The sequence below is a fragment of the Hyposmocoma kahamanoa genome, unplaced genomic scaffold (assembly GCF_003589595.1).
Source record: "Hyposmocoma kahamanoa isolate Upper Pololo Valley unplaced genomic scaffold, ASM358959v1 64, whole genome shotgun sequence".
Lineage (NCBI taxonomy): Eukaryota > Metazoa > Arthropoda > Insecta > Lepidoptera > Cosmopterigidae > Hyposmocoma > Hyposmocoma kahamanoa.
In genome coordinates, this window is record NW_020653852.1 from 9,143,072 (window position 1) to 9,155,442 (window position 12,371).

The following is a 12,371-nucleotide window of genomic DNA, read 5'->3' on the forward strand; positions in this document are numbered from 1 at the left end:
TTGCGCTAACTCTCCATATCCTTTCGAAATACAGCAGTCTAGCTTTACAGTAGAAATAATTACCATGATGATAAGGGTCGAAACACAAAACTGCGAATCAGCGCAATGTGAATTCGTAAAGCAGAATACTGCGACGTGAATTGCTGCGATGCAATTTCGTGCAGCAAGGCATCTCACTGCCACAGTTCCTTCGACCATCGCCAACCGCACTGAACGTATTTTTTAAACTAGGTAGCGACCTGGATCGTAAAAAGAGCGTTGCACTGCTATTGACAAGAAAGTATAGGAAAAAAACACAAAGAAGATTAACATCGCAGGAATCGGCGACGCGTCGTGCGAGCTCGTAGATTTCTGCGATGCGCCGTCGCATCGCATTTTGTGTTCCGACCCTACACTCAGGTGTGTTCTGCGTAGCCAGAAAACGAAAAGACTAATTCTATTAATAGTCTTTTAAAACACAATTTATTCAAGTACGTAAAAAATTATTTATTTAATTAAATTTTTATTGAATTGATATTCAATTATTTTTTGTGAAATTACTCCGCGCTACGACTAAAAAGTCGTTGAAAGACCAAGTATAAAGACACGACGCAAGCACATAGAAGAATTCGTGAGGTCCGTTGGTTCGTTCCGTGGCTTAGTTGGTATAGCGTCTGGCACGGTATGCAAGAAGACGTCGGTTCGAATCCGACCGTATCGAAGGAATTTTTTCTGAGTGTTCGATCTTTGTATTAATAATTATTTATTTATTCATGAAAAACCAACAGCTTACATTTAACAAAAACAGTTACAGGTTTTCATCTATCAGACAAATTAAACACGAGCATTAAACAAACGAAAAACAAACGGTACTTCTTAACAACATGCACTTACATTTTTTTTATAACATGAAGTGACGGAACGAACAAGTCGTGCGCCTGATGGTAAGCTATATGCCTGTTCATAACAGTTGCAGTGCCACTCAGAGCTTTAAATTGCAAAGATCTGAGGGGCACTACCACTGTGGCTGTCACCTTGAGACATAAGTTGCAAGTCTCATGTGTCAATTTCACCAGCACCCTTACCCTTCAAAACCGAAACACAGTAATGCTAACATTACTACTTGGCGGCACATATAGATAAACTGGCAGTACTAACCTGGACGAACTCTTTCACAAGGAGCTCTACTGCTACCAAAATATTACAACATAAATATAACAATACCTGCGCTAATCACAAATTATTCAATAAAATAAGATAGAATATCCGTGAGTTTACACTTTAGCGAATCAATATTACCATTACATGTCAACATCCAGGCCATGATTGCTCAACACACTACCCAAGCTCTTGCTAGCTCTACATAGAAAACTATTTTGTCTATAATTAGTCCTCGCTAAGGGAACTGAAATAGGGTGATAGTGTCTCATAGAGCGCGTAGGTACATTAACGAAATATCACCCAGTAGGTCAAAGCAGCCCACATTACCATTTATAATGTTTAGAATAAACGCTATATTAAAGATTTTTCGGCGATTATTTAGAGGTAATAAATTGAGGTTCTTACAGAGACGTGGGTAGTTGGCTGAATTATAAGACTTACTTATTTTATAGCATAAGAATTCAATAAATTTATTTTGGACTTGTTCAGTCCTGTCGATGTAGACTTGGTATCGCGGACTCTAGATTTGGGAAGCATAGTCTAACTTAATACGAATATAATACTTTAGAAGTGTTTTGATGACAGTTCTAATATTTCAATCGCTTGCATAGGTTGAATGATATATCTGCGCGGAACACGTTTTCAATGAAAGTGTAAACTTGTCCATTTTGCCGTGTATGAGACTATTTATTGAAGAGTTAATACCTTTGACGATGTAACTAGATACCCGGCACGAATTTCATTAGTGTCACGGAGATTACAGCACAAAGCACTTTGTACCTTTAGGGATACATTACACTTAATGGTTCAGTCAGACTTATTAACATTATAATTTGGTTTACTGTAATGAGAGATAGAGAGTTGTTTTCCTACATTGCACCACAAGTGAGCGTCTCTTGACACTGGTCGGACACTCGCAGCTTCACTGTTATTGTTTTCACTTTGTGCTTACTCCGCAAACCATGCAGACTTTGCCCGTAAAATAATATATCGTAACGACGCGATTTATATAAGGCATCCATTGTTATTTTAAATGCGTCTATTGATGAATTGTTTTAAGAAACCGTAAGAATAATAATAACCAACGTGTAAAATTATAATAGACGACACCTTGTTTTATATATTGACTTTGTTGTACCTACTGTCCTCGTGGACGTTTGAAGTTCGCTCAACAGGGACCACGGAGATATGAAAAGTTAAAACAACCTCCACCGAATTATTTGTCTCAGATGAGATTTGGAATAGCGCGCTCGATACGCGGAAAAGTAATAAAACTTGACACAATTTTAAAGACGCGCAACCTTATCGATTTTTCACTAAGGCTATTTTCGCAGCGCTCGTCTTGTCCTAAATACGTGCCTTTGTGTATATGTTCGGCATGATTCGTTGTCGTTCGAGGCCGAGAATTGTGCCACTCACCCTACTTGCACTCTCAAAATTGCTGTGCATTCAGTTTGTACACGGTTTGCGATTGATAGCCGAGGTTATAGAGACACTAAAGAACGTTAGGGTAAATTCAGATTTGTTTCCTGATGAGATCAGCAGCCGTCTACAGGTATAATTAAATTCTGCAGACTTGTTCAGTAGGATTGTTGATAAATATATGGCAGTTTTGTTTATAAGGTGCGCAAATATTTCTATTGGTCATAAATTAATATATTAAGGAAATTAAAATAATGACAGTAACTTGCCAATACATTTACGCTAATATAATGTACATACGAAAAAATATCCATTTATTCCCCGAAAACAACAAAATACACAATTTCAATTTAAGAAATAAACATAAACTGGCACTTCCACTATTTAGATTGCATAAAGTAAACTCATCTTTCATGGGAAACTGTGTGCGCTTTTATAATAAAATATCAGGGTTAAGTAACCCAACTGTCAGAGAAGAAATTTAAAATCTATATTAGAAATGCGCTGTTAAATATGAGCTACTACAGTGTTACTGATTATATTCAGGATAAAGATGCTTGGAATTCATCTCCAGAGGACTCTTGGCGTACCTATTTAACACTTACATAGCAGTAATAGTAATGACAATGTCTAAGTGTAAAATTATTTTATTTTATTTTTTATTTACTTTTTAACAAAAAAACAAGGAGTGATTGTTGTTATTATTGTAATCAATTTGACGATTTCATGTGTAATATTTTTATACCTATGAAATAAAAGTATTTCGAGTTTGAGTTTGAGTTTTATTACTTTTTGCGCAAATGCAATCGTAGCTACTATTTAAAACATTTACAGACACGAATACCATTCAACTAACTACGCAAAATTACGTATCACGTTCGTACGGTAGCACGATCCTCGCCAAGCCAATTTGCTCCACAAACCCATACACCGAAACTTAATAGCATATTCATAAGTAGATCGTCCAACTAACTATACATACTTGTCTCCCGTATACAAATTCAGCTCTATTGAGTTTACACGCGTGAATGCCTTTCCCGATTTTTTATTCGAATAAAATAGTCCGATTTTTTCCGCGTGCCGAATCCGGTGACGTCAGCAGAGACCATTCCAGCATTACCATAACAAAAGATGGCGGTTGCCGCACAATGCGTACTTAATACACCCGTACCCATTTTGCTTGAATATTTTTCGGTCAAATTATTATAACCTTAAAAGTTGAGATGAGGCATAAACTTAGTCTAGAATAAATTGTAAAAGTATTTTTTCAATAGAACGTTATTGACACACAAATTGGTTTTTCATGACATTTACTCGTCGTCTCATAAAATTTTGGCTTGATACAGAACAGTGTCAGAGCAGAATGATCTATAAAAAAGATAAAACTTGTTATGATAATGGAAACCCCGACCTGTAACTGTGGTCCCGCGCGCATACAATTTGACTATCTTTAAGGTACGACTGAATTTTTCGGCGAGCTCGTTCCATCGTAGATCCTATCTTTTCTCCAAGGCCAGGTAGTGGTCAAGAGCAAGTCCATTTACTTTAGAAAAAGCCGAAAACCAGTTACTTTTACTTTTATGGTTACGAAAGTTACGACAGCAGGGAAAAGTAACACGATCATGTAAAAGTAATATTTGGACGACAGTCCACAATTATGACGAATACCTTTGATATAACTATACATTTATTATCTCAAAGGTGACTAAGGAATAATGAATGTAAGTCTTATACTATTACACCTGAAGCAGATCTCGAGAGACGGGGTAAGTGTCAAAGTAAACCAAACTCGAAAGGCAAACAACGAGGATTCAACGCCCGCGCCAACGGCTATGTGCCGCGTGTTTGCCCCGGTTTCACTACTTGAACCATTTCTGAGAATTAGCACATTCAGTTGACTTTAACTTATTGAGTACGATTTAATGTTCGACGGGACAGATTTTCATTTCATATTGCCACCGACCCCACAAACCAAAAATTTTGTCAGGCGGGCCAATGATATCTATGTATTAGTAGGTCGAAGACTTTAGGCGGGGTACCTATTTTGTTAGCGTGTTCTAGTTTTGGTATCAATTTCAAGTTATTTTTCAAATAAATACTTTTTTGATAATTAGATTAGAAAAGAACTAAATTAGAAAAGACTTGATAATAACTAATCTTCGTCTATATATTTACTTTCATAATGTGAATAAACCTGAATAATTCTAAAAAAACAGTTGAATGATCATACGGTGGAATTTTAGCGCAAAGACCGTCTTCTTCTTAATCGTTTCCTCACTTCATCCTACCAATATATCAAACTGAGCTACATTGTAAACATATGACTATTGCACAGAGTTTTTGAAGTTTGCGTGGATTTCATATCTGACTTCAGATGGCATACACTGCGATTGATGGACAATATAATTTAATACCTATTTCTGCCACCAAACAGTAATGTGAGTAATAGTGCCAATTCCAAGTGTAAGTGTGCCCGTGAAATTACAAGCACATGGGACATGTCAACTTACGTCTCAGGGTGACGGACGCAGTAGCAGTGTCCTGAGAGATAGAACGATTTAGTTACAAACCTAGTATATTTTCGTAGCAGTAGAGGTCCTTGTAAAAGTGTTCGTCCAGGGAAGTATTACCACTTTACCTATATCTGCCGCCAAGCATAATCTAAACATTACTGCGCTGCCATGTCAGACGTATCTCACGAAACATAGTTTTGAGAAAACGCTGTTTAAAGATTCTTTTTCGTAATTTGTCATTATTTTACGAAGATTTTACGCAATTATTGAAAAAAAAAACGTAAAAAAGATTGGTTAAAGCACAAGGAATACGGAGAATGTTTCAAATTTCTGAAGTATCCATTTTTTTATTTATTATTGATAACAGAGTTTGGCGTAACAAGCTCCCCGTACAAATTAAGTAAATCGACACGTTCTGTATCTTGAGTTACAGGACTTACGCTCAACACGTTTAACGCAAAATGGTATGGTTTTAGCATAGATGCATAGAATCGATAACCAAAAATGCAGTGAGGCAGTTTGTCGTCCTTTCCAGGATGAAGCGTTACTTCATACCGGGACAGCCCCGTATCTTCAACCCATGTACAGGGTTGTTACAGACCGTTGTCAATGACTCCATCCGGTTCTCAAGAGGCTAGTGCCTTGGGTGAGTACACATTGCGACAGTTGCTTCAGCTGTACCAAGGACAAGTTCGGTCGTGTATTGAATACTGCTGCTACCAGTGAGATGGTACTGCTAAATACCAATTAGCAACCTCGGATTTAGTTGAAAAGCGTGTCAAGAGGCTTACCTATGTAGGACTGTGAAGAGGCTTGTGGGTGACTCGGTTTAGCAGATGGCTTAATCACCGTCGTAAACTTGCCTGCTTATCGGTGTTCTATATCACTTAGAGAATCTGATGGAATGGCATAATTTAATTCTAACTCCCCCTTTCCATTATCAGGGGTTTAGACGTAAGCTGGAGTTCCACCCCTATATTGTTAGCGAAGCATTAGGGAAACGAAGCGTTTCGTTTCCACATTTTTATGGCAAACGGCTATGAAGTAGAATTCTCTGCTTGCAGAGTTATTCCCTGAACGCTGTAACTAGAGCCTTTTCAAAGTGTTCATGCTTTATCGACGATATTTCTAAGATTCCCTAGCTCCACCGTAGCTTCACCCTGATAGCTCACACTCATGTACGATACGATAATAATGCACCCCCCGTTAAATAAAGGCATAACTTTTTTATTACTTTTCAAGACGGCCAAAAAGAAAATAATAATCGAACAACGCTATTGTGGAACGTCGCATTCCTAACATACTTTGAAGCGTAACCAAAAACATCTTCTGCGTGCCCAATTTATTACATTTCAACTATGCTTCTCTAAATTACAACGAATCACGTAAAACTGCTTTACGCCTTTATTCCATGAATTTAAGTCACTTTAAATAAGCAAATCCCTTTTTTCCTCATGAGTTTAGGATTTTAACTGCATTGTAATATTACTTATATGCAAATTAGATTTTCGTCGTCCTTAAAGATTATACGCCTTTCTCACACGAAAATATTTAGTAATTTTTTTTTTGCAGCAACGCATTTACGGAGCCATTTTCCTTTTTTGGCGTAAAAATCTAATGAATATTAGAATTATTAATAGATTCAAGCATTACTTTGCGGAATTCCATTTCAGTAAAAACGAATCCAGTGTAGGTTGTTGTAACTTCTTTAAAATTTACTTCTAGTTATGAAATGGAAACATTATAATAGTAGCGTTACGTAACGACAATTGCAGGTTTTTTGACATAAAATAAAAATAATAATTTAATTCACTCAATGTAATGTCGATAGAGTTACACTAATTAGAAGGGACCTGTGTTACTGCGTTATCTATCGAATGGAGTAATATTTGGCGTAATTATGCCATTCTTCAATGATGGGTGATAATGAGATTAAATCGACTTTACACGTACATACATCAAAATATTCAGAAGAAGTAGAGCTCCTTGTTAAAGTGTTCGTCCAGGGAAATACGCCACCTTACCTATTTCTGCCGCCAAGCAATAATAGCTGTCTGGTGAAATTACAGGCACATGAGACTTGTCAACTTATGTCACATGGTGATGGGGACAGCGCGCTCTCAGATATTTGCGATTTAAAGCTATGAACAGCACTGCAACTGTTATGGACAAGGGGTCTTACCACGAGGCGCAAGTCTTGTTCGTCCCGGTACTTCGTATTATTAAAAAAAATATCATTTAATTAATTTTATTTGCTATATCGTGGACGTACGCTAAGTATTTCGGGAACTTCTGTTCGAGAGGTAAATATATTAATATGGTAAATATAGAGTTCGGGTACAGTCTCTACACTTTTAGTAGCAGTAGAGCGCCTTGTGAAAGAGTTAGTCGAAGAAATCTTACCTATGTCTGTCGCCAAACAGTATCGTGAGCATTACTGAGTTCCGTTTTTGAAGGGTAAGGGTGCTGGTGAAATCACAGGCACATGGAACTTGTCAACATATGTCTCAGGGCGATGGACACAGCTTTGCGATTTAAAGCTATGAGTGGCACTGCAACTGTTATGGGCAGGCGTGTCGCTTACCACCAGGCCCACGACTTGTACGTCCCGTCACTTGGTCCAAAAAAAAACAGCTACTTACACTTATGGCAGCTGATTTTAACCGCAAGTATGCTCTACAGATTTATATGTTCGTGAATTTAACTATATCGTAATTATTATAGATCGAACAAACATAAAGAAAAGATCCGTCGATCCGAATGGACTCGAACCAACGTCTGTCGCCTCAACATGGCTACGACTCTGTATTCCGTAATCGGGAATATTTTCTTGAAGACTGATCATCCCAATACACTATTGTCTCGTCGTAAAAAATATACAACTGTCTATAAAAGGGCTAATAATAAAATAAGGTATCACATCGAAGTGTTTTTGTTTTTTACGATGAGATCGTAAAAAGTTCTGGTAACATAGTAGACACAGGGACTGGAAAAAGTTTGAATTTTTCATTGAAAATCTTTAATAAACGGCGGTGCACATTTTTAAATATAAAACTATGATAGTCCTCATACGACTATCGTAATATAATTCAGATGAAATACATTTTTTTTTGTTCGTCCACCACAATATTAGAATTGTTATTGGTGAAATTACAGGCACATGGGACTTGTCAACTTGTGTCTCAGGATAACGAGCGCAACTTTGCGATTTAAAGCTCTGAGTGTCGCATTCTATCAGACGTAAAAAAAATACCGACCCATGTGCGCTTTAGCTATGCAACATGAAGGAGAGATAGATTTTAACACGCCTTATCTCCTTAAGAATCGAATGTTGAGTTTTTTTCATGATAACAAGTAACGAAACCAGTCCCAGGATAAATCCTGTCGCTATCTCGTTAGATCCCAGTTATCTTTTCCATCCTTCAATTCCTGTTTTTATTCTCACTCCTTCACTGTTCATGCGGACAAACTTTGTAACGCACTATTGCCATTGCTATTCATGATAGTAAATTCTTAGCAATTTTCAAAATGAGAGTTAAGAAGCACTATTTATCGACTGTTCCATCCATTTTATAGGTATTATAATACAACATATTATATACCTATATATCTAAGTATTTATGTAGTTTTATTTTTTATTACATAATATTGTTTTGTTGTGCACGTATACTGCTCGACTACGATACGATCGTCACCTGTATTTAGGTCTGCAGGAAGAAATTTCTGTTTGAAATAAGCAGTACCTTTTGTTTGTATTTTCCTTGTTACTAAATGTGTTTTTGTTTTAAAAATATTAATTTATCTTTAATGACAAATTTTTTAATAAATCTACTGTATCCCACTGCTGGACTCTTGACTTCCACAGTTCCCTGTTTGTTGGGCCAATGTTAGGCCAGTCCTTTACATATGCGTCCAAGTCGTCCCGCCATCTCTTTCTTGGTCTACCTCGTCGTCGTTGACCGTTCTCCGGCAAACCCCAAGTGGATGTGTCCAGCCCAGTCCCATTTCAGCCTGGCTGTCCAGTGCGTGTCTTCGAGCGCAGAGTAGTGTTCCGGATTCTAACCATCCTCTTTACACCTAATATGCTGCATTCCATCGCTCTTTGGCAAACCTTGATCTTGGATGAAACATCGATGCCGTGTGCCGTATGATCAAAACAGACAGGCATGTTATATACCATGAGATTCGGGCATCTTTACGCATAGGCATGAATCAAATTCAATGTATACTACGCAAACATTTGGGTGTGAAAAGGCTGTTCTCTCGGTGGATCCCACACAATTTGACTGGGGCTTAGAAAACGGATCACGTCACTTGGTGCAATGCCATGCTTACCAGATTCAACAAAGAGGCGTCAAATTTGATGTGGGACATAGTAACAAGTGACGAAACATGGATTTATAGTTACGATCCCAAAACAAAGCAGCAATCGAGCGTATGGGTCTTTCGAGATGAGCCGAAACCAACCAAAGTGGCGCACGTGCAAAGTGCCTCTAAGCATATGATTGCTTCTTTTTTTATTATAACTGGACACGTGTTGCTTTGGAGAATCGTTGTACCGTGAATAGTGATTGGTACACGACCATTTGTTTGCCGGAAGTTATTGACATACTCCGTAAAAGTAACCGTAAACGCCGTAACATTTTGCACCACGATAATGCCAGTTGTCACACGGCCAGACAGACATAGAATTTTTTGAAGGACGTTGACCTTATGAGCCATCCCGCGTACAGTCTCGACTTGGCACCTTGTGACTTTTATTTATTTCCAAAAATTAAGAACCAGTTACGCGGTCAACTATTCTCACCTGAAGAGGCTGTCGAAGAGTATGAAAAATATGTTTCAGAGATTGCCACGGAGGAGTGGCATAATTATTTTCAAAATTGGTTCATTCGTATGAAAGAGTGCATTAGCGCTAACAGAGAATATTTTGAGAAACAATAAATTCATTTCTGACCATTTATAGTATTTTTTTCTTATTCTTCCGGAAACTTATAATGCGCCTCACATAGTATGTGGCTGAATTGCAATAAATTTTTATTTTAGATAACATTTTAAGCGAATGTTTTTATTTCAACTTTAGTAACCTCCTTGCTTGAACCTGATCTATGTAAGGAAGTATGTCGAGCTACAAATAATAAAACTCCTTACCGACCATGGCTGTAATGGAAAGAAAAAAGGCCTCGTGGGTTTTATTTGGGGCATTATAGTCAAGTTAGCCACCACACAATCATACTATTTACAAGCAAGTGTGATAAAAAAGGTCTTTTCACAGTAGGGAGTTCATTCGCATTTCGAAAGGTAACTCGTTTAAAAAATTCAATACATTTACGTCTGCCGGTGAGCCGAACTCAATTTATATTAGCTTCAGCTAACGAAGTTTATTTGAACTAAAATTGTTTTGAAACATTTTTTCCATTCTGTTTCATAATTGTATGACTTATACTTGTATAGGTTTACAGATCATGCATGGTATACCTACATAATTAATATACTCATTTTTACCTATATAACTATTTAATTTAGACAACCTTAATTATTGTTATGCATAATATATTTACAAATAGGTACTGTTTTTTATTAACTCGTAAATAGCTCTTTGTAATTTTTTTATGATACTAAATGACAAAACGAACAAGTCTTGCACCTGGCAGTATGCGACATGCCTTTCCATTCCAGTTACAGTGCCGCTTAGATCTTTAAATTCTTTAAATTAGATTGAGGGGCACTCCCACTGCGCCAGTCACCCTGAGATATAAGTTGACAAGTCTCGTGTGCCTCTAATTTACCAGCGCCTTTACCCTTCAAAACCGGCAAGCAGTAATGCTCACATTACTGCTTGGCGGCACAAATAACTGAGGTGGCAGTACTGCTAGATAGTTGCCCTAGGTTGACAAATACAGACACGAGTTGAAATCCTGTCAGTCGAAAGAATTTTTCTGTGTTCTATCTTTAATACAAAAATATAAAGAGAATGTCTACATCATACATACATAGCTCTTGGTAAATACTTGTCTATAAATTATTATATTACTCCCTATTCCTATTGTTATGTTACTCTCAGGAAAAGGAATAATGCAGTCCTGCGCTGGGTTCCTGGTCACTCTGACATCGAAGCTAATGAAACAGAGGATGAACTGGCAAAGGCTGATGCTAGGGAAGCCGTCTTTGATCCTGAGCCCTTTATAGGGATAGCACACAGCCTGGCAAAACTCACTCTGCTGAACGAGAGTTCACACGTCTTCCGAGACGTATGGCTGCATACTAGGGGTCTAGAGCATTCAAAAGCCCTGATAGCTCTGTCATTGGACAGGAATGGCATCAGAATGCTAACTAGAGCCTTAAGGGCATTGTGGCTTAAACAAGCACATGTTAAATATTGGGAGAGAATACAGAGAATGTAGATTCTGCCACGAGGCGGATGAAACTCCTGTGCATCTTCTTACCCAATGCTGCCCTCTAATGGGCGTACGAAGTTCCATACTGGGTAGGCACAGGCCACACCCAGAGGACATAAAAACTGTCAGAGCCAGGAAAGTGCTTCAGTTCTTTAGTGTTATTGGCCTTGGGTCCTAACTGTAATTAGTGGTGACCACAATAGATTAGTTAATGGTCGCAGTGGTGAGGGGCCGCATAGGCCCCAAATGAAGCCACGAAATAAAATAAAAATATACGAACCTCCTACTACACGATTATAAAGCTTCCTTATTTTTTACAAGTCGGTTATAAATACGCATTATGTCAACAAATACCGTTGGACCGACTCGCCATTAAAAGGTCGTCAGCGTATCGCAAATGCAACTAAAAAGATTAATGTCCTGCTATAGTGAGTAGCCTCCAACATCCTGGAAAGTGGGAGTCTCATATCTTTGAATCTGCTGGTTTTATCTGCGTAAAATATTGCTGTTGCGGTTCTTGAATTATTGTTTAACAGTAAGCTCGATAAGGTCTGCTATTTCTCCTCGGACAACATAAGCCGTAGGCGCAGCAGGTTCGTTTATTTTTAAAGATCTCATATATTTATAACATGATTTTATTTGCATTCCAATATACGCCATTAAACAATTTAATAGGTATAGAGTTCTTAGGTTTTCGCGATTGTTACACATAGGAAATGAAACTATTTTTCAACAGTCAAAGTCAACCGTGACCATGTGACCTGTAAAGGGCCCGAAACGTCGGTTTGTTTGAAAAAACAAATATACGCAATTTAAATCCGGAAACATAGTTTCATTTCCTAATTTAATAGGTATTTTTCACACCTACTTATTGTCCCGATGCTTTAGTAACCAACAA